Below are 24404 nucleotides of genomic sequence, written 5' to 3'. Positions count from 1 at the left end.
CTTCAAGGAAATAATCATATTAATTTTCCCCAACTTATAGTTTGGAGGTTTCTCATTCTGTTTCTCCACATATAAGACCTGAGAGATTGCCACCATCTGCTAATCACAGCCCTTTCAGACCAACTAATCAAAAAGCATGTGACAATGTGAACATTGGATTTTCTTGGAAATTACTTTTGCTATTTGAATATACTTTAGAGTACATTACAGCTATAATTTAGTGCATATTCAATTTTGTTAGTAGAGAGACGAATATCCTCTGAGGTTTTAGTCTATTCTGTTCTCCCACACCTGCTTCCTAAGACCAAGCATGTGAATATTTGTCCCTACAGTAACTGTTAGAATTTTTTGCAGAAAGGTCTCAACAACATCTCTAAAACAGATTAAAATTATATTCATAGTTCTCCTTGCATTAACTTACAAGCATGTCAACCAATTATTGTTAAATTTATAAATAAAAATATTTAATTAAATATTAATTCTATTAGAAATAGTGCACTTTATTTTTTAATAATTACCAGATATTGGGCACTCAGGGAGTGCTGTGTAAATTAACATTTTAATTTCTAATAGAAATACATTGCTTAATCATTTCTATTGCCCAGTGGGATTTTTTAAACATCCATTAATTTTAAAAAGCAACATATTAGTATAACATGAGTACACTTTTATAGGTTTTCTTCAGTGGCTAAGAGTGTTTCCAGAGTAACTTTAGAAATGTATCCAGCTATTTTAGGGTTATTGATCAGTACTATTCTCAGATTGTTGCATAAATGTGAAAAGTTTTTGTCCTGCTTCAGGTCGCACTTTCACTGCAGTTAAATCTGGACCGTATGATGTCACTGTGAAACTGTGAATGTCAGAGTAATGATGAAAATAATAGCACTTTGTAAAGTCTTCAAAGTACTTAGAAACATGAAGTATAGTGCTCTCCAGCCCCTGGGTGTGCTGTTCTACATGCAGGTATAAGTGTGGTCCTGTAGTGTGTCCATGTGTTTGTCTGACTCCTTCCCTTAGCTTGTGGTCCTCTAGGTTTATCTTTAATGCTCAAATGGCAAGATTGCCCTCATTTGTAATTCTATGTTGTGCAATAATGTGTGTGTGTGTGTGTGTGTGTGTGTGTGTTCACATGTATGTACACATTTCCATTCATTTGTAGACACTGAGTTTATTTAATATCTTGATTCTTGTGAATAGTGATGAAATTAATTTGGGCAGTATCAGAGTTCTAAAATGAAACAGGACAGAGGGGGGGGCAGAAGTTTGGGTGATAAAGGAGGATATTTGTTAACTGGTTGACACATTTCAAGTTGAGTGATCCAACAGTTGTCGTCTATGCACTGGAGAGGCTGAGGACCTCCTCCTGGGAGCTTTTACATCCCTGGAGTTTGAATGTCTCCCCAGGCCAAAGCTTGGGATGAAGTTCTAGAGGATTCCTAGAAAGCTGCAGGCCTTAGTCTACATTGAAACGCTGAAGAAGCTAAAGTGGGCTGTCAGTGAACAGTGGCAGCAAGAGGGCAGACACACTCACGAGTAAAGGTTAAGGGGAGCAAGTGAAAAGCAACAGTCTTTACTCCAGATCTCTATATCTGGGCCAGCGAAGGAGCCACCAACTCTAGGGATGAGTCTTTCTTGATCAGTGATTCTGTCTAGGAAATACCCACACAAACCTGCCCATCACAGTGCCCCTTTGTTGAATTCAGTTCTTTGATGATCAATATCAACCATCATAGGAAAGTGTCACTCTCTAACTGTATATGCCAAGTAGTAAGCTTGATTTCGTGTATTCCAGTTCTACTCAATCGAAACTCCTCCCACCCACTTCCCACCTTTCCCCTATGTGGCATGCGTATAGAGGTATCCACTGGAACTACAGTGGATTACCATTACCGCAGAAGAAAATGCCTCTCCCCACCTCTTCACGCACCCACATATTGTCAACAGCACACAGGGAGGGGCCAGGTCCCAGGAAATCCTGCCCGAGCTATTACAAAGTGTTGACAGTCTCAGACTTAATGCTGGCCACCATAACTTCTATGAGATCATGAGTGCAACTGTCATGTCCAGCCCAGAAGACAGCATCTCACAACTTTCCTTTTACATTCTTTTTTAATCTCCTCTTTGTGCATTGTCCTGAGCCTTAGAAAGGATGATACGGATGCCTCCTTTAAAGGCTGAGCATCAACTCTCACTTATTCTCCACTCTTGAGTACCTGCATTAACTGCCACCATTACTGGAAAAAGAAGCTCCTCCAACCAAGGCTGAAGGCAGTTGTTTTTCTAACTCTGGTGAGCATCTGCAAACTCACAAAGGGGTACCAAGAATGATATACCAGCGGTTTGTTTTGGCTTGTTTACTATCATAGTCCTGGTAATATCCAGAGAGAATCCCACCTGGAGTCCTGCTTTCTAGGGAGGAGTAGGTCTTGGCACAAAATTGAAGGAGAGCAGCTCATACTCATTTTCAGGCAAAATTCCTAGGTACATATAGCTCTCTTTATATCTTTAAGTACTAAGTATTATAGGCTTATTGAAATAATCATAAGCATATAAAACAGATCAGTCTTATGTTTTTCAACATTGAATAATAATTCAATTGAAATGTGAATCATTTGTTAAGTAAATGAAATACACGGCATTTATAAAGGACATCTTATTTCATTAAGAATTTTATCAAAGTTCTCTCTTCAGTATCTAAGTCATCATAACTTCTAGAATGCATTCATTTTCCAACTTTTCAAAATATATTATGAGGCAGTTCTGTAAGGGATAATATAAAGTGGCAAATAAATTTTAATTTGTATTTCATCAATGAAGCCATGTATATTCAATGGTAACTTTTACATTAACCAGGAGAATAAAGAAAGATGGATAATAAGCCAACTTTGATTAGTATGATGGTATCTCATTAATTAGTAAAATAATTAGTATTATCTCTTCTTTTTCTGTAAGTACATTTTAAAATCTCCTGTCAATATATGGTATTCTACAATTGCAATATAAGGAAATAGAAAGTGTTCATGAGGATACACTATTTTCAAATGGAAAAGGATGCTTGTACCTTTATTAGCTATACACTTAAGCATGAGTTCTTTCTCTTTAATCTTTTTAATTTATAATAATCTCCATAAAACATTTTTTTTCATGTACAGATAACACTATTAACTTTCTCAGTTTGCAATTTTAGAAGTGAGACTGTAATTGAGTGGTTGAACGTTTGTCTTGCTATTAGTAAGGCCCTGGGCTTAACCCCCAGTACTGAGAGGACAATCAGAGGCCACAAGCACACAGAAAATAAAGCAACTAATTGCTTAGTGTGTGCGGGTGAAATCCTTATAACATCATGACATCAAGTAAACTGCAAAATTTGAGCCTTGCTTTTCTGGGTTGTATTTGTGTCAACCTTTTCTCTATACTTCATTATTTATTAACTGATTTGCACTCAATCTACTTTTGCTAAAACTTAAGATAATGTTTTCCATATTACATAAGTCAATAACTTTGGTGTGTATGGAAGCTGCATATGTTACCTGTATTAGAACAAAGATGGTTTAGTTAGTTGTATCTAAACTTATTTTTAGGTCTATTGTCACTTGGTTTCTAAATGTGATGGACTTTTTCTTCTTCTGAGCATTCAAACATAGATGTGATAACAGTCTTGAAATTTGCAACTAGTTTGCTTTGCTTTAGTCTTCTTTTTGAGTGAACGTTCCTGCAAGTTGCACATCTCTGTGCTCAGTTGTTGGACAGCCACGCTTAATTCCCAGCTGAGTATCTAAGTGGAACACAGTGGAGTGATTCTTGCGTTTGTTATTGTTGTTTTCACTTTATTTTGTTTAGCATGTGTTTGTTGAGACAAGGTTTCTCTGTGTAATAGGACCTGGCTGTCCTGGGACTTCCTCTGTAGACCAGGCTGGCCTCAAACTCACAGAGATCCACCTGCCTCTGCATCCCATGAGCTGGGATTAAAGACTCTACCACCACTGGCATGCTTCTAAGTCACAAGGTCCTAATGAAACTTAGGAAGCTCTGAAGCTGAGAAAGCTACAAGAGTCACAGTCCCCTCCCCAAATCCACCCTAGGTTATAGAAGCAGGGAGCAGTTGCTGAAAGAGGGGGAACGTCTCAGGGAAGCAACCTGCAAGTTGCACAGGGAGACTCAGAACAGTAACTTTCATGAGCCGTGGGGGCTTTTCAGTGATTCGGCCACTTTTGAGTCACCCACATTCCCTCGGGAGACTCCCTGGTTCAGCATCTTTGATTGGGGTGTCGGGACATTTATTTGGTCTGTGTCATTCATTGCCTTATCTGAGGTAAACACACAGTAGTTCCTGTGTCCCAGGGAAAACTCCCCTAATGTGGCCTGACCAGTCCTGAAGAACATGCAAATGCAAGCAGCTACTTCTTATCTAAATTAAAGCTATCCCTACAGTCTATTTTTTTTTTATGTAGGTCAAACTCTAGCATAGATAATCTAATTCAAGTTGTCCATAGCTTTCTGGAAACCTCACAGGAACTGGCACTGGCTGAGAGCTAAACAAAGAAATTAATCATAAATCTGCCATATCTTCTGTAGCTCATAGGGTAGTAAAGCCTAATTAAGAGCTATAATTAGAAAGTTAAATTACACAGCCGATCTCAGACTTGGAAGGGACTTTCATGCCCCTCCCCTCAAACCCCCCCCCCCATGTTGCAGATGGCCTTGGCTGGACCTGATTTCCATGACTCTTCTATGCCAGAGCTGCTCGTTAGCATGTTCAGCCAGTTAGTCACATAAAGAGTTTTCCAAGCAAATTTGGTAAGATCTTGTAATATAACATGTTGAGTAACAAGATGAGGACTTCTGTCCTCCTGCTTCCTTAGTGTCAAACTTGGTGTTGAGCCGCTCATACCTTGAGTCTCAGGCTTAGATCTGAGTCATTTAAAATATCTCCCTTACCATTAGTAAAGTCGGGGACCATCCTATAACTCCGGCATGAAGATTGCTCCCTGAATTATAGACAGGAAGGGACCCCTCTGGCTGGCTTGTCGATGCCACTCATTGTGGCTCCACTGTGATATTTACCCATTGAAATAGAGGCAATTAAAATAAATAGTCGTGTCCACAAAAAGCCTAACAAAAGTGATTTTCTGGCAGTCACGATCAGTAACACATTGTATCTCAGAATTCCTGCACGGAATGCCACCTATTGGAAGAGATGGAATGCGGTACTTCATGAAGCGCTAAGGAATTATTGGGGCTGAGTATCCAGATAGCGGATCCTGGATCCGCATAGTTTCAGGGATTCCCTCTGCTTTCATAAAGTCTGCACTCTCCACCTTGAGTTTTATCACAGAAATAGCAAGAACACTGTGCCTCTGGAAAGACTACAGTGCCCCTAACGTCCATGCAACATACACTAAGGTGAAGCTATGCATTTGGATTGGTGTGAATATGTTACAAGTTATGTGTTGAAAAGAAAAGGGGCATTATCCAAGCATAGGTAACTGGTAAAGGTGAAGAAGATGGGAAGAGCAGGCAGGCAGCTGCAGTTGATGTTTTTATATTGAGTGATATCCCTGAATCTGATTGACTGGCAAACTTTAGGTCCACTTCTTCTTTTTTTTTTTCTCCTTTATTAATTTATTCTTGTTACATCTCAATGGTTATCCCATCCCTTGTATCCTCCCATTCTTCCCTCCCTCCCATTTTCCCCTTATTCCCCTCCCCTATGACTGTTTATAGTCTAAGGGCTCATCGGATATAGCATGCCCAAATGACTTTAAAGTGTAGATCTTTTTAGTTCTACACTCTCACCAAATGACTTTTTTTGTTAACTTTGTGAGTGACTTTTGAAGTAGCTGCTATTGCTCTCATTTTAAGAATGAGGAAACTGAGGCACAGAAAGGCCAAGAATCACAGGAAGGGATGACCTAGCTAAACAACTGGACACTAACCTGCAAGTGGAAAGTCACCTGCTTTAATCAAGAGTAGTTGATCCCTTTCAGGAATCTTGTTGTTAGAGAGTAAGGGCGAGTTACAAACCACTGGCCTACTTTGAGTGGGATGGTACCCAGAGAGCTGTGTATAGAGCACATTAGGGAGAGGGAAAAACCTGCACAGACATTTGGACATCCAGAATGAGAAGTTAAACATGAGTGGAGGTTGAAAAGATGCATCACCCAGAAGAACATGTTCTAGTGCGACAGAAAGGATGAGATTCCAGGGGATGTTGGGGTGGCAGCTGCTTAGCAGGGGTAGCAGGTGAATGCAGAGAGAACAGGGATGCGAACTTACAGGTTCCTTAGATGCAGGTAGGGAGTGCACATCTTCTTAGGCTTTTGGGAATTGGCTGGTAGGTCATCGCCTTTAGTTTGCATAGGAACCACCTGGTAGGCTTGTGAACCTTTGAAGATTGCTGGCCGCTTCTCAAAACTGGTGCTGAGACAGGAGGGAATGAGCTCTGTGCTTTTGCCCAAACGCCCAGCTGGAGATCACAGCTTTAAAATGTGATGCTCTGTGGCCAGGGAAGAGAGAGATAGAGACCTTGTAATGCATTCCCGCTTCCAGGGTTGTGGGGGATGAACTGGGGAGAAGGAAGTCACACCACTCCACATGGGGAGCCCAGGGAAGTCACAGCAGGGGCCGGGATAGGTCAGAGCCAGCAATGGTTGATAGAGAGCTGACCTCAACCTGCTGCGTGTTGTGTTCTCGTGGGCGATTGCCTGTCGGACATCCTGCATATCAGATATTTTCATTGTGATTCATAACAGTAGTAAAATTACGGTTATGCAGTAGAAACAAAATAGTGTTATGGTTTGGGGGGGGTCACCACAACATGAGGAGCTGTATTAAAGGGTCACAGCATTAGGGAAAATGAGACGTGCTGTCTGTTAGACAGAATATGCTGCATCTGAAGGGGGTGTCTTGATTATAAGGACAGGAGTTACAATACATCTGTTTAGAACTAATGCTAGAAAGATTGCAGGTTGTTGGCTACAAATGCAGAGTGCAGAGTAGTCCCATTAACTAATGAAGAAACCAGAAGCCAAGCAAATCCACTTACTGGCGCGGGGCACAGAACAGAGGATAAATGATGCTTTCTCCTAGGGACAATTTACGGAAATAGAAAGTGATCATTTCTCAGACCCTTTTTCAAGGCATAGACAGTTGAGCAAAACAACGCCGGTTTTTGTTTGTTTGTTTTTTGTTTTTAACATAACACAGTTGCATTTCCTCACTTTCTATTGCCTCTTTAGTATCTCCATCCATCTGTGTAAAAACTAATTTTCTGGCTCTTGAGGAGAAGCCTCTTCCCCGGAGATGCCAGCCTTCCAACGTGGAGAAAGGCCCATTTATCACAGCCTCAGGCCACCACAGACCTGGTGGAGAATTAAAGGGAAGATCTCGGGACAGCTTCTAGATGATAACTTTCTCACAGGCGAGGCAGAAGCAAGTCAAAGAAATGCTGATGGCAGAGAAACCTAGATGGAACTATTCCTGGCCTTCCCACCTCCCACAAATCCTAGACCCTTGTGGTCTCACGAGGGCAGCTCCAGAGACCAAAGCCACGTGCTGCAGTCACGGGTGGTCTTTCGGCTCTTTCCTTTAGTGGATCCACACTGGTTTAGTCTGCTTCTCTGTAAGCTTAGTGTGGCAAATGGGCGTGGTTTCCCTCCTGAATGAAAGGTGGTCAGTTTAAAATTTGACTTTGTAAATTCAAGATACCTTCGATTCATTTCTCACGATATTGTTAGAACCGAGTATGTACTATAAAACAAGCCTCGTGCTTTTTCAAACGTCAAGGTTGTAGTGTTGGCGGGTCAGTCGGTCTGTTCTGTGACATCTAAAGATGACAACTGCTTTGTTTTTTCTGGGGAAAGAACCTCTGCCTTGCTAGAAAGCACAATGTCTGTGTTGGGTTTCCTAATGGAGAAGCCAGCAGGTGGCGCTGGTGTGGCTGGTGCTGAGAATGAGTAGGCTAGTGGGACTGACTAGCGACCCTGTCAGGACCAGAACTGTGGACAGTTATGCAGATACCCTTGCACTGTTTTCCTCGTCTGTACAAATGGCTACAATCCTTGTGCTTGTGTGCTAAGTAATAAGATTTGAAGAAGGAAACAGCTGTTGCTCATCATCGAATACATTCTTAACAGAACATGGGTGTTCTCTTTTCCTACTCTTCTTGTGCTGAAAATGTGTGAAAAAAAGAAACCATGCACTTTGGGGAAAACATTCATTATCACTTCGAACTCGGTTTTCCCGAAATCAATAAGGTTAATCTGACAATAAAGCTGGACTATTGTATGTGTGCTGTGCTAAAGGATTCCCTCCAGATTAAAAAACAAACAAACAAACAAACAAACAACGGCCGTTGACAAAGAGACTAGATACACCTGAGATTGACTAACCGTTCTAATGGAACCACTCACAAATATACCCCACCCTTTGGAACAGGAAAACCTTTCTGGAGCAGAAGTAGAAAAGAAACAGACAGGATGGCTGCATTTCATCAGACGGGCTGTGCAGCAGCAGACCTGAGGGAATATCTTGCATTCCAAGTATGTTTGTTGGGGATTGAATCCGTATTGTATCAAGTGAGCCATGAGCAGAGAGTCTCAGGAAGAACAGGAAGCTGGAGAAAGCACAGGGTGCACACAACGCAGGAAGTTGGGGTGGGAAGAATTAACGGTGGGCACCTCCAGCTTCGAGATTTCAGCAGTGTGAATTTTCCTGATGTTTGATGTGTGTGGATGTTTTATTTTTTTGGTTTTCCTAAAGGAGAAACTTGAGATTTGGTCTTATAAACAGTCTTCTAGAGAGTATGCAAAGGTATATGAGGATATTGTAGAAGGGGGTGATTTGAAGCCAAGTCTGGAGACTCCTGCGGTCCTGGGGTTATGGCAGAGCTGAAGGAAGCTGACGAGGGCAAATGAGAAAAGGCCGGTGTCGGTCCATTTGGGTTAAATCAAATATTCTGAGGAAAGAACAAGAATATAAAGTAATTTGACTTCAGAAGCAGACCCCAGGAGTCACAGGTGATGCTACAATGGCTGTGGTGAAGTCAGTATCAGAACAGTCGAAGGAATAGCAGTGGGCTGTGAAGCCTGCAGCCAGGAAAAGGAGGATGATGGGGCAATTTACAAGGTGCTTCATGTACTTGTGTCATGTGTCCTGGTAGCTAGTAGGAAGAACCAGTTATTGATAAAAGAGGAAGAACTATGGAGCTGACTGGTCCCAAATGCCAATAGGAATGATGGGTGCATTATCCTCCCAGGCCTGAGCAAATGGACCAGACTGGGCTTCGGCAAGAGTGAAATTCAGAACGGCTAAAGCAGAGAGCAGAATGCTTTGGGGTTTTGTTGTTGTTGTTGTTGTTGTTGTTGTTGTTTATGTTATATCTCAAAGTAGACAGCAAACAGGAGGAGGAATTCGTTCGAGGTAGAAAAACATTTGCAAGTGGAGACGAAAGACATTCATAGAACCCACGTGCATCAAAGTTGTCTTGTGACTAACACACACAACTGCAGTATGCTGTAGGATGTCTCTCAAGAGAGTAAAGAGGAGAATTTTGGTGTTAGTTATGTTAGGTGGAGAAGAAAAGATAAAGATTAATTTTGGCGACCTTTTGAGAATTGCGATGATGCAAACAGCTTTTTTGTTTGTGTGTGTGTGTATTTTTTTGGTTAGGAGATTGTATCATAGGCATTGCCTGCAGCTTTGTTTTGCTAACCTCACAAGAACAGGACTCCAAATAACTCCACAATGATTAATTACTTCTTCTTACTCCCTCAAGTGACCTAATTTGTGCCCTGTTCCCTGTACTTGAGGAAATAACAAAGCACACTTGACAACTTGTAATACACCCAACACACAGTCTCCTGTTATTTTAATATGACATTAAATATGTCATTTTCTACAAATGCTACAAGTGAGTCTTTTTCCCTCAAGCAATACAAATACAAAATTTAAAAAGTAGAAAACTATAGTAGGTATTGACTTCCTTCCATATTTCATGTCCCAGACAGCAGATATGGTAATCCTAAATACTCTCTAGCTGGTACATGGAAAATCACAGGAATTGCATATTGACCCTACAGCAATGGTTACACAGAGTATGCAAAAGCCTGCAGAGTATATGACATAAAACTCGACCATTATTACATAATTAAGTATTGGTTATTTATACTCACCCTTATATAATAATTGCAGTTAAATAAAATACAATAATATACATACAGTAGAATTATACCTTCAGCTGTCTGATACCACTATCAACATCAACTGATGCAGGGCTATTTGAAGTCGCTGGCTTGATGTGCTCATGAAGCAAAGGCAGAAATGTTCTTCATGTTTTAAACCCTACTGCTGAGTGCAAAGCATGTGGCCTCAGAACAGTTTCTCTGGCTGTGAGTGTAGGGAAGTTTTCATCAGCTGTACCTTGGGTCATTGTCACTCATGATCTGCAGAGAGTTTTCACAGCACTGAACGGAGGACGTGTCATTTCTAACAGAGTAGTTGCTGGCTCAAGGGCTGGAGATACAGATAGATATTCTAGTCGTGACAATTCCTAACGAGAGAAAAAAAATTGATTGTAATCATCTTGCATAAATCACCATGAGCAATGAGGTGCCCATCACCTTGTCTGTTAGCTTGCAGCATTCAGTTGGCTGGGAACTGGAGGGCTTATGAAGCATTAAACCATGCTGCTGTTGCCTGAATTAAATTTTCCCTGACCTACAGTGCTCTGTGAAAGATCTAAAAAGTGTTTGTCGAAAAGATCTGAGAACTCGGAAAAATGATGGTGACATAACAAGGAGGCTAAATATTCTCATCTTCCTCACATTGAAATCTACAGTGTCCAAAGGGCTCCATTCAAATACCAACATCCACAAGGAGGACACTTATTTGAAAGACTTAAAGATGTGGTTTGCAAGTCAGCCTTTGTCAACCTGTACTATAGGAGAAGGGAATCTCAACTGTGGAATTGCCTGCACCAGATTGGCCTGATTCTCTTGAAGGATGATTGATGTGGGAGGGTCCAGCCCAGTAAATTGTGTGGACCTCTGAGCAGGTGATCTTGGATTATATAAAAAAAACAAGCTGAGCAAGCAATGAGGAGCAAGCTGGAAGCAACGTCCCTTTGTAATCTCAGCTCTAGTTCCTGCCTCCAGGTTCCTGTCTTGACTTTCTTCAGTCGTGGACTGTCAGGGGGAAGTATGAGCCCAATAACTCCTTTCCTCCCTCAAACTGCTGGGAATTGTCCCTGTTTTGTTACAGTAACATAAAAAAAGAACAACTGAAACACACAGTATCAGAAACAATGTTTTAACTGAGAGAGAAAACAAGCTGGAGAGAAATAGAATACAAAATGATTCAGTCACAGTCATAGGGGAGGGGAGTAAGGGGAAAATGGGAGGGAGAGAGGAATAGGAGGATACAAGGGATGGGATAACCATTGAGATGTAATAAGAATAAATTAATAAAATAAAAAAAAGCGGTTTCCCATTGGAAAAAAAATGATTTAGTTCAAATGGAGAGGTGACAGGTCTTCAGGAATTCATAGACTAGTATCTTCTGTCCCTGGAATTTTATGGACAGAAAAAAAGTCTAGAGATGTCTACCTCAAGAGAACATAGCAGGAACTGACAGGTCTCTACCCTTAATAATGTGTATTTGCATTCATGGCCAAATTAAATTTGCATCAGGGAGTAAGCTAAAGACAGATTTCCATAAAATTTGCATTAAAATTAAAGTTAAATATCATCTTTATGAGAACAGAAACCTGAGGCCAGATCCAAAATCAAAGCAAAAAGCCCATGGAGCTTTGGAGATTCTGATAAGGGACAGAAAGGCTCTGGATATTGTACCCAGAATTTGTGTCCCAGTCATAGTCTTAGCTCAGAGGTACATGGTCAGTGCTGTCTTTACATCTATATACCTGACACTAACTCAGGCATCATGAATCCTATGCACTTAGTACATTCATGGTCACTTACAGTGCTAATTTATTATGTAAATATTGATTTTGAAATCTATACTCATGCCTGTTCATTAGAGAAAGACCCTTAAAAATCATCTCTGTAGTGTGGTAAAGAGGAGCCATTGTAACATAATTTCAAGTTGTTTAAATCAGGGAAACAGGTGATTCTGGTTTACCAATACCCAGCCTGGACTCAGCCAGAGAGAGATCTATTGCTCTCTGACGGATTAATCTGTGTGTTTTAACAGTGTTTCATGAGATAAGGGCAAATACAGATTTTCCTCATAGTGCATGGACTGCTAATCTCTGTAATTAAGCGTATTAAGATTTCACAGCGAGAAGTCCCATGAAAATAAATTCAAGTTAAAAACAGACATTTAGAAACCCAAAGCTTTAATTTTCAGGTAATACATTATGAAAGTTAATAGTATCCTCTATTTCAAACTCATTCAGTAGTTATTCAAACACATAACAATCTCCTGCTGATAGTTAAATGGTTTTGTTTTTTCACATTATATGCTTTTTCATCAATGAGGGTCTTTTCTAAATTTTGATTTAATCAACCTCCTTTTTCAGGATTAAGTGAATATGTGTTTCTGTGTGTGTGTGTGTGTGTGTGTGTGTGTGTGTGTGTGTGTGTGTGTTGTGTGATGTGAGAAAGTCTGTGTCTCCATGTATGCATTTGTCTCCACATGTGTCTCGTGTCTGACTCCCTCCTCCCCCCTGCCCCCCGCGCGCGCGGGCGCCCGCGCATGAGTGTGTGTGTGTGTGTGTGTGTGTGTGTGTGTGTGTGTGTGACTACTAGCCATATACATCTCTCAGAGTTTGTGAGTGAAATTGTGATCCTCAGAACAATTAGCCTGCTGTTATCACCACCCACATGAGGGATACAGAAGGTAAACGCCAACATCTAGAAAGCCCTGAGCACTTTGGAGAAGATAGTAAAACCAGTCCTAAATTCCATTTTCTACCATTTATTTCATAACCCTCCTATTTCATCAGCTTGGGAGTATGGAACTATTTAGACACAGCCTCATTTTTATTTAGAAGTAAAAGATTAATGTGAAAATTAATATAAAGAAATAAAACATCTTGTGTATGCTTATGAGGAGTCAGTCATGTCAGACTTACATAGATGAGGCCCTTCCACCTGTTCCCCCCCCTCCACCTCCCTCCTCTCCCACCCACCTGCAGGAGGGAAGAAAGCCAATAAGGAGGCTCCAGGCACCACGTGGAATTAAATGCCCTTAGTTTTTGAAGCCACCAGCCTTTCTCCCTCACTCTTGTCCCCTTCTCTCTCTCTTCTGTTCTCTGTGCCTTCCCTCCATTCAAGATCACCCTAGGTATGCTATTTATTTATTTATTTTGGTATTTGTTCCTCTGTGTAGGCTGACCTCGACCTCACAGAGATCTGTCTGCCTCTGCCTCCCTGAGTGCTGGGATTACAGGAGTGTGCCAGTGTGCCAATGTCTGTGACCTTTCTCTTCAAGGCTAGCTGGCACAGAGACCTTGTCTTCTTTTCTGCTCTGCTGCTCTTTCATTTTTCTGGTGGGACACAGCTCTTCTAAGAGAGGCTAGACAACAGCCAAATGGGTCAGATACAATTCCCCAGAGAAGTCCCACGTTTAGAGGACAGCAATCTCCTACAAAGAACTGTCCACTGCTGGCCTCTAAAGAATCATCATCCTTAACATAGTGAAGAGAAAACAAACCTCTGCCTTATGCTGGATGCTATAGTCGGTGCCTTCCAAGCCTGTGTACTACACAAGAATCCTTAAAAGAAAAGGTGCATCCAAGTGCAAACGTCTCAACTTTCCATAAAAGTCATGATGACAAAAATTCTTCAAGAAGAGAGAACTTATAGAATAACTCAAGCCAATGTATAGTAAAACCTAATGTGCAATAACTAAAACAAGAGAGACTGAAACTAACAGAGAAAATTGCCTATGTAATAGAGCCCACACATATTTATTTGTAAATGTTGCATTTAAATAAGAGGTAAAAAACATAGCACATTTCATATACCTGAAAACTGTTTTATTATGAGTGTATGTCAAGTTTCAATTTTCTGTTCAATTTTCCAAAACTTTTTGACAAACAGATCAAAGTCACATTCAAAAACAAATTGGGAAAGGAGTAATAGGTATTTATACTGTGTCAGACTAAGAACTATGTTCTACAGGAAGCCACCAAAGAACTATATGAATACTAAATAAAATTAAAAGAGATTTTTCAAAAGAATCTGTAAAAGCTTTAAATCATTATTTCTCAGTTTGGGTGTGTGTGTGTGAGTATACCATAGTGTTTCTGGTAAACATTTTCTCAATGACTGAACAAATACAATGAAAGTATAGTTTGAAGGAGGAGAAATTGATTGGGTGTCAGAGATGAAGATTCCCAGTTGACAGAAGCCTGATTCCATCTCCATCCTGTGCTGGGGCAAAGGCACTGTGGCTGCAGGAACACATAACACAGGCAGCTCACCAGGAAGCAAGTTTTACTAAAATCCCAGATGTTTCTCAGTCCAGTCTTGTTGACAATCAACATTAACCAGCATGAATGCTTACATTTCTATTCTCCCACCTAAAAGTCATGTGTTGGTATTGCTTTTTAAAGCACAGTGTGTTGTGCTAATGTAAGATGTTAATAACAGAGTAATCAAGACACAGTGTGTAAATCCAGAGGCCATGATTGTTACACACCACGAAGGGGCTAAGAATTGAACCTGTGTCCTCTGGAAGAGTATGCAGTGCTTTTGACCGCTGAGCCATCTCCCTGGTCCCGGTATAACTGATTCCATGCATGGTGTATATCAGAGGTAAACTGAGTTGTTTTTGTTTTTGTTTTGTTTTGTTTGTTTTATTTTATGTTATTAAAATACTGGGCTTTTTTCAGATACATTTCTACAAGTGACCACCATTACTACTATTTCCTCTCATAACATCCCATATATACTTAAGACCAAGCAAATGGTGGAGTTCCATCCTTGAAAACTAAACAGGCGTTTTAGACAGCATATTCGTGGCAACTAAACCTAGACAACATTTATAAAATACAGTAGGGAAAGTTCTCACTTTGAATTATAAAAAGGACATCCAGATAGCAGGTGTTTCTTAAAGAAACTTCCTCCACTACGTGAGACCTTGACCAGATCCTGATCAGTTATACAGAAGCAGTTCTTCACATAATTAAAAAAAAAAAAAAACTTCCCTCCCACTCTGGGGAGAGAGCCATCTTTTTTTTATACTTGCTTGCATTTTTGCCTTAATGTCTTCTACAGAACTAGGTCCTTTTGGTGTTTTAGGACATTTTCCAGTTTTTTGGAGAACTCTTTTACCAGTTGATATTGTGTTGAAGGTTTTAAGTCCTTTCCACTTTGGTTTGATTCTGTGCTTTTTTTTTTTTCTGGCATATCTCATACAGATTTCTTCACTGGAACCTTTTCTTAAGTTTTCCCATCATCAAAATCCTCCTCTTCCTCCTCCTCCTCCTCCTCCTCCTCCTCCTCCTTCTAAGTTTTATATTCTTCTGTGGAACCATTGACCACCCCCAAGAGCAGATCCAGACATACTTGAGAGTTTTACATCCTCCTCATCATCATCTGACTCTGCGTCTTCCTCTACTGCTAGTAGGTGCTACCCACAATTGTGCAAAGGCCATAAGTCACACTTCTACCTTAAGACCACAGGTGGTGTCATTTCAAAGCCCCCAAGGGAAACTGTTGGTTGTACAGACATTTTCACAGTTGCCAGTGTTACTTTAATCAGACCGTCATCATGGTTCATTGCTTCTGCCTCTAGGATGTCAAATTCGTCTTTTGCCGCTGCCCCTATGTTGGCCATTCTTATTGATAGCTCATTTTCACCATTATTTACTTTAAAGTGATAATCATTGTCAGCCTTTAGTTCACAACTGAAAAAAATAGTTCTAAGAGGGGCTCATGTCCATGTCCATCTACTCTTCCATGAGGCGGATGCTCACACTTCTGTGTGAGAGAAGCCGGAACTCTGCCAGCTGCTCTTTGGAACAGATGCAGGCCAGCATCACATCAAGCTGGCTTTGCTTTGAGTATAAAATGAAGTGTTGAAGACAGAATTCTAAAATTCATTATTAACAATGAGAATAGGACAAATGAAGCTGTCTTACATAGTAAACAATGGATCAATCCTTTTTAGCATAATGTGTTGTGAGGAATCAATACTCAAATATAAGGTTCAATAACATTACCATATATTTGAATTATAGTTACTTTTAAACATAGGTGTTCAACTTTGGGGGAAAGAGGGATTTTACAGTATGGGGTTTTCAATGACAATGAAATCAAAAGTGTTTGCTCAATGGCTATGGCAATGGAGAAGCAGCATTGCTTTTCACTAAACACAGTGTTTTTAATCAGCCCTTCAAGATGACCATCTGTTACTGGTCTTTCATCGAAATGGCTGCTGCATGCTATTGCCAAAAGTATAAACTTTGACAACCAGTCAATGCTTTAAAAATAACAGCAGTTAATTATTTGAGCATAATACTTGCCTTTACAGAGTGGGCAAACAATGCCTTTATTTGTTCTCTGATAAACTGTTTAATTGGAGTGAAATTAATTTCCTAGGGTCTCACCCTAGGTGACTGAAAAGATGGGGTACATGGACTTAGTGGGATCTCATCTTCCCCAGCTTGGTGATCTCTTTCAGTTTTTTTGTCTTTTGTCCTTTATGCTTTACTGAAATTATTTTAAGCAGACCTCACTTTGTTTCGGTTTCAGACCTCTATGGAATTCCAATGCACTTTTATACAAATTTTTGTTCAAAATTTATTATTCATATTTTCAGTCATTCCTGCATGACTTCCCTTCTGGCTACTTTATTTTTGCTGGAGACTTTCTATCCCCCTAGTTATTCTGTCCAAGAAATTCTTCTCTGATATTTCAATACTCTTCCTGAAGCTAAATTGGGAAAAATAGGAGGCTGCAGGAAAGAATAGATTAATGAAGATTGCATGGAATCACTAGCACTAAACTATCACAATCTTAATGACCCCCAAATCAACACACAAGGAGTTTAATCCCCACTACAGAAAGGTTGAAGGGTTGGGACCATGAAATTTGATGATGCCCTCAAGACGTTGTTGTCCCATAAACAGACTGGCATTACTAAGAAAAAGTTTATCCCCAAGCCATACATGGACACACCCCTTCCTTCTGCCATCAGGTCCTCATCAGATGCATAATCTTGTCCTTGTCATCTGCTAGTGACACAAAAGATGCATCTCTGTATTTTATAAATCTCCCAGTCTCAAAGATTCTGTTATGAAAACAGACAGACTAAGAAGCCATAGAAATTCTAAATTTGGAAATTAAAATTACATAATTGTTCATTTTATATTGGCTCCTGTTAGGATAGATATGCATCTGTACATATATTTGGAACTGGTTTTAGGATGTGAAATTAATGTGTGGAGAAAATGAGGACATAATGAATGCAATCAACAAAATAATAAATACATCATCATTAAAATATATTATGAGGTTTTGAAAAATAATGATCATATTCCTACTAATGAATGTTTCAAATTAACTGAATTAGGGAAAATAATGAACTGTTTAACCTATAAACTCCATTATTTAAAAAAGAACTTCATTTGATGGCTTAATTTTATACCAAGCTGCATAATACCAATACCATCCAAAGAAAGGTGGTTTCATTAGTGAATATTTTCCTCCTGTGTTAGATGCATAATTAGTTGAGAGATATGATTAATTCTTCTGAGAACAGAATTGAAATGAACACTGGAGGTATTTGGTTTTACTTATGTTTAGTAAAAACTATAATGAATTAAAACAAATCATGTACATATTAACAGTTATTAAGTATATATAAGTAATGTCAGTATGAAAAGATAACACATACTAAAATGAATGCTCAGGTTCCGGGTATGTTTTTGGATGAAGTCTCTCCAACGCTAGTATGCTAAATGACTAACCATTCTAAGAGACCTCAAATTTCAAAACACAAAATGTTTGCTTTCTTTTTTTTTTTTTTTTTTTTTTTTTTTTTTTTTTTTTGCTTTTTTGCTTTTGTTTGTTTGTTTTATTTCAGAGAAATGGCGTAAAAAGAAGTGTCAATATATGGATTTAGATATCTGTAGATAGATATATAGAGATATCTAGATTGATAGATGATAGGCCGACACACATAGAGAGAGACTGAGAATTCTCACAACATGCTATCAAGGAGCTGAATTGGAGAACAAGAGAATCCCCTGGTGGTACCTTCAGTCTAGGTCTAAGGGCCTGAGAGCATCAGAGCTGATATTTACACATGGAGGTTGGAAGTGTATGTCCCATCTCAGGAGGCAGATGATTTACCCCCTTGTCAGTCTGTATTCTCTTCTAGGGTTCAGTGGGCTGGATGTTGAGGCCCATTTTTACTCATCCAACCAGTTTGAATGCTTATCTCCTCCAAAAATACCTACATAGAAAATACCAGAAATACTGTGTCTTCTGCCTTCTATGTATCTCTTAGCTCCCTCCCCACTTCTCTCTCTCTCTCTCTCTCTCTCTCTCTCTCTCTCTCTCTCTCTCTCCTCTTCTTTAGTTTCCATCTATTCTTCTATCTCTTCTTTTCTTTCCCATATTTCCCTCCCTACCTTAACCCCCATGTTTATACAGCAAACACTTATACTCTCTATTTTTAAGCACATTATTTATTTCATTTTTTCACATCCGCCAAAGTTTCATAGCATTATTTTTGTTTGTTTTTTGCTTGTTAGTAAATTGGGACTTATTTTCTCAACCCTCTTACCCACATCTCTAATACTTTTCTCTTATGTTTCTGAGAAAGAGACAACTCTGTTCCACACAATTTTTAATCTCCCTTCATCGCCCAGTTGAGGCAAGTAAAGGATGGAGCATTAGCTAGAGATTTATTGTCTCAAACTAAATTACTTGGAGTTAAGTAAAACATTTCAAACAATGATCCCTCAATAACCTTGGCTATGTTTACCATATCCTAAGGCCTTCTAAATAGAAGCCAAGATATAACAGTTTTGAAATAACCATGAAAGTAACTGTCGAGCCCCATTGCTCTCTATAAATACAGCTGTCAATTACAAATTCAGTTATCAGTGGCTATTGCCAGACCTAGAGAACTTCACGACTGCACCACATGATAACTGAATTGGAAACAAGCATTGTCTAGTCTGTCTTTATTTTCTATTTCTATGCATTTTAACATGATTATGTGTTTTCTAAGATATTTTTATAAGCTCAAAAATGCGGAAGGAATAAGTCATACCTATGAACATAACTTTTGACCCATAAAATCACATTACATTACCCCAATAATGCAAGCCACATATACATACTCACACACAGATATGCACACAAATGCACATAATATAAAATAAAAAATGTATTTTTAAACCATCAGTAGAAAGAACACTCTCACCTATGACCACTTTGATGTCAGAATCCCTACCTGGCATTGTTAAGGTCAAGGGGAATTTTTTTTTGTCAAGGGGAATTTCAAAGGAACTTCTCACTGTTTTCCCTGCTCAACCATGTCCTACCATACAGCTTTAGCAATCTCCTCTAGAGATTTCCCCCATGATTATCTTCTTTACCCATCACACACCAATATCTGGTTTAACCTTTTTACTATCTCATCTCTTTCCTCTCTTGCTGTGCTAGTAAATTATCTCAGAAGTTATTCATGCCTAGCCAGAAACTTAAGTGAGTACTATTTTTATGCCTACCACTATAGTAGTTATTGTATATGCGACAGAAACTACCAAGGTTAGTGGCCACTGCTGTTTGTGTAAGTGGCAAGACACAGAAACTAACTAAATAGTGTGTGTTTTTATTATAATTTTTAGTTTGAGATTATAAAATAATTACATTATTCCCATTCTCCTTGTTCCAAAAAATATTAAGTTCTGTTCAAAAGAATTAGCACAAGTCAGAGACAAGTCCACTGGATTTTGAAAGCTAAAACTTCAAGTAGTGGTTAGGCACGGCTTAGGCCAGAAGATGATAGTTGAAAGGGATCACTAAGCATACAAGTCAGGCAGATAGATAGATAGATAGATAGATAGATAGATAGATAGATAGATAGATAGATAAATAGATAGACAGACAGATAGACAGACAGATAGATTAGATAGATATAAGGGTGGGTGGGTAAATGGATGAATGGATGATTAAATGGACAGATGGACAGACGGACAGATAGATAGATAGATAGATAGATAGATAGATAGATAGATAGATGATGGATGGAAGGGTGGGTGGGTAAATAGATGGATGGATGGTCAGATGGACAGATGGGCAGACGGACAGACAGACAGATAGATGGAAGACTGACACATATATGTATATATGCCTACACAGTACTCTGAGATTCAGCCATATATGCGGACGGACTGTGAAATGGGAAGAATCCTCCACATGATATATTTGGTGCTGCAAGACAGATAGGGTTAAGGACTTGCCTGCTAAGAGAGCAAGAGAGGGTTCTACACTAATATTTACTTGCACTCAAATGTTAAATAGCTAGTGATACGAGGAAGAAGTAATAGAGCAGATGATGGAGTGGGGTGGAGGGAAGGAGCTGAGCACAGATGTTCTGGATGCTAACAGCTTATGAGACATTAGAGAAGAAAATAGGTTGTAGGTTGCTGAAGTGCCTGGCAGGTGAGGACATGGACCACCTCCTTCACAGGGCTGCCTGAGGAACATAATCGGAGTACTTGGGGTAACTTTAAGAAAGGATAACAGCACAGACTGTATACCCTTATCTTTTAAATGAACTTAGCTGCAAAGATCAAAGAAATGAACTGGTAGAGTCAGATGTTTAAGGTGTTTTTATGGAAGAAACATTTTTATAGTAGTGGAAATGAATCCAAAGAAAAGCAAATAATGAACAATGCAGCAGAGAAATTGCTGAGGAAGTTCCCTGGGCAAGTGACATGTGCTGTGTAAGAGCAAGAGGCCTCAATGAAAGCGAAGGCTGTTGATCCTGTGATCAGCATGTGAGACTGAACACTGGTGGAGGCACAATGAGAAAAGCCCTATGAGCCTTCTTTAAAACTTAAGTATGAGCTGCTGTTGAACTAAGCCAGCCTCCAATCTTACTGCATTAGCAGCCTCATGGAAGAACTTTGCAAGGGTATCTGGACATCTGTTGTTTTCTGAGATTAGTAATAGAGCTTTGGGAGCTCTTAAATATTACACTATGGATAGAGCCTTGGGAATGCATCTCTCTGGCCCAATATAGCCTCTGTGAGACAGTCCGCCTTAGCCTGGGAATATGGCTCTGTTGGTAAAGTACTTCCTGGGCAAGCATGAATCCTGAGTGTGGATCCGCAGTTGGGTGCAGCACTGTGTGTTTGTAATCCCTGTACTGGGGTAATGGAGACATGGAATATCTCTGGGGCTTTTCCTCTAGCCAATCTAGCTGAATCAGCAAGCTCTAGATTACATAAGAATCCCTGTTCCCAAAAATATGGAGAGGAGTTGAGAAAGATATCAGAAGTCAACCTCTGGCCTCCACCTATCTGGGCAGACATGTGCACAAGTATGTGAGCACACGTACACACTAAAATGAAAATAAATAAATAAAATAGAAATGAAGCCATCATTTTTTTTTTTGTCCTCATGTCTGATGGGACTCCAGGAACTCATGTCTGCCCACGGGCTCCTTGTGAGGTGAACTGGCATCCATGGCATTGCTCAAAAACAAGACTTAACCGGACTCAAACTTGTTTTGAAATCGTTGCTGCAATCACATTTATTTCACTCAATCTTTCAACTCGAAGGTTTTCAGAACTCCTCAGGCTTTAAATCAATAAAGGTGTGTGAAGACACAGTGATCGAGCAGATGGTACCATGGGGAACGCTGTGTTATCTCCATGGGAACCACATTACAAACTCTGACCCAACAAAAGGAAAGTGTTCACACAAGTCAAAACAAGACCTTGGGTCTGTAGTTTACAGTGCTTCTGTGGGGTCTCCTCCAGTATCCCTGCAACACAGTCGTCAGCTTCGCAGTGAACTTAGTGGGAAAGGCCATTCATATTTCATCATGTTGAGTTAACGGAATTACAGTTGTGGACAAGTTTTACTCAGGCTTAGTAGAAACTCCCGGGCAGCCATCAATATTTTCACACTCACAGTCCGCTTCAGACTGTTGCTGTCTATGTAGACAAAGGCCCCCAATTAAACTTGTGAAGCCAGATTATTTTATATGTGTCTTTTACTGATGTAATAGACACAGATTTGAACTCAGACTCACACTGCAGTGCAGCTAAGTTAAAAATAAAGGCTACCCACTTTGAAACAAAACCATGAAAAATATCTAATGCTTAGCATTAGGATTGTTTTGGCAGCATATTCCTAAATATTAAATGTAGATCCCCTTAAAAATATAAACACCTTTAGTGATTCTTTTTCTATGTTGAAGATGTGTGTGTGGGTGGGGGATGTGTGTTCACACCTATGAGTAGGTGTATAGGGGGCCCAAATAGGGTGTCAGATCCCTGTGAGGGAGCTGTGTTACAAGCAGTTGTGAGTGCCAGGAAGCAAGCTTAGTTCTTCTAAGAGTAAGCCAAGAACTATCTCCACTCCTTTAGTAGATGCTTTCTAGGACACTGCACAGTGCCTTTCCCTAAAAACTCATGTGGAAACACACACACACACACACACACACACACACACACACACACACGTGCATATACATATATATGTGTGTGTATATCTCTATGCAATCTTGAGTAGGGAGATTAAAAATGAAGTATCATAGTCTCTGTTTCAAACTATATCATAGAGATGTTGGACTGAAAATACTATGCTACAGGCATTAAAAAAGAGATATTATAGATTGTGGACATAGATGGAAAGGCTAAAGTATTCCAAGATATAAATGGTTAACTATTCTGGCATGAGCACATGAAAAATACACAATGAGGAAACAATAGGCTCTTCAAGGCTGAAGAGGTGGTTCAGGGGGTTATAAGCTATGCTCCTCTTGCAGAGAACCTGGGTTTACCCACACCAATGCTAGGAACTGTAACTCCAGCTTTAGGGGATTTGACACTCTCTTTTGATCTCTGCAGGCACTGAATTCGTGTTCACAAACCCACACACGAGAACATACATATATAGTAAAATAAAAACAAAATAGTTTTAAATGTCTCTTCAACAAATTACATAAGATAAAATGAATATTCATATGTGAAAGATGAATTGAACTCTTGCCTTATACCATATTTTGGGATTTCAAGGTTGAAATAATGAGATTTCTTAAGAAAGAGACTGGGGAAATACAATGGTTATAATTTCTTTGGATGCATTTTTTATTCACTGTTTACAGAAAGAATGATTCTTGGAGGCTTCATGATGAGATCATTTGTTTCTAGCAAGCATATGAGATCAAATTACAGAAGAGAGGAATGGGGCAGTGGTTATGATTCAATCATCATATCATTAAATTCTGGATTAAGAAATATTTATATTTTAATACATATGAACACATCAGACAGCCTATGGGTTTTCTGTCTAGGGCTTGCTACTGGCCTTAAAGATGGCCAAAAACCATGACCCACACTTCAGCAGGGGTTGTATACCCATAGAGTGATTTTGCTCATTATGTAGCCCATTATAAATTGGTGTGGTATGTCTATAAATAGTGAGTTTCAACTTTGACAGGAAAGGGTACGGGTGAAGAAGCCATGTAAAGTATCTTTTCTGACCTTTCTTCCCAAGATTATCCAACCTTGTCATCATCATCCATAGGACATGTCCAAGGCCTTTGTCATGTACATGGACCATTGAACAGGAGCTCCATGGCCTCCTGTACAAAGTCACCACCCCTGTGCACTAGCCTCAGTTCCCTGGGATCTCAAACTTATGCTCTGACAGCAAATAAAAGCCACTTGCATTTGCTTTCTTAACTCTGTAACTTAATGAAACATTACACAGCTTTATAATATGACATATAGAATGACCAAACACCCACCATGAAAATGCATGTTTCTACTGCAGTGGGTCACAACCTGTGGGTCACCACGTATTTGGGGTTGAACAATCCTTCTTTTAAAAAATATATTTTATTAATTTATTCATATTACATCTCAATTGTTATCCCATCCCTTGTATCCTCCCATTCCTCCCTCCCTCCCATTTTCCTCTTACTCTCCTCCCCTATGACTGTGACTGAGGGGGACCTCTTCCACCTGTATATGCTCATAGGGTATCAAGTCTCTTCTTGGTAGCCTGGTAATCCTTTCACAGTGGTCAGCTAGGACCGTTGGAAAACCCAGATTCACAATAGCAAAACCCATATTCACAGCAGTAGAAAAATCACAGTTATGAAGTAGCAACGAAAATAGTTTTAGGGTTGGTGGACATCACAACATGAAAAACTGTATCAAAGGATCACAGCATTAGGAA

General features: G+C 39.7%; 1 protein-coding gene and 1 pseudogene across 2 annotated transcripts in view; one reads left to right on the top strand and one right to left on the bottom strand.

The window, feature by feature from the left end:
• Positions 1 to 24404, top strand: part of CNTNAP2 (contactin associated protein 2) — a 2010562-nt gene that overhangs the window by 919116 nt on the left and 1067042 nt on the right. The gene's annotated exons all lie outside the window — the stretch shown is intronic.
• On the bottom strand, positions 15033 to 16025 carry LOC311599048 (nucleophosmin-like; annotated as a pseudogene). Its single transcript has one exon. The product of its transcript is annotated as a nucleophosmin-like (transcript).

This window comes from Acomys minous (genome assembly GCF_964271855.1).
Source record: "Acomys minous genome assembly, chromosome: 6".
In the NCBI taxonomy this organism is placed as follows: Eukaryota; Metazoa; Chordata; class Mammalia; order Rodentia; family Muridae; genus Acomys; species Acomys minous.
This window is presented reverse-complemented; position numbering and strand designations above follow the sequence as displayed.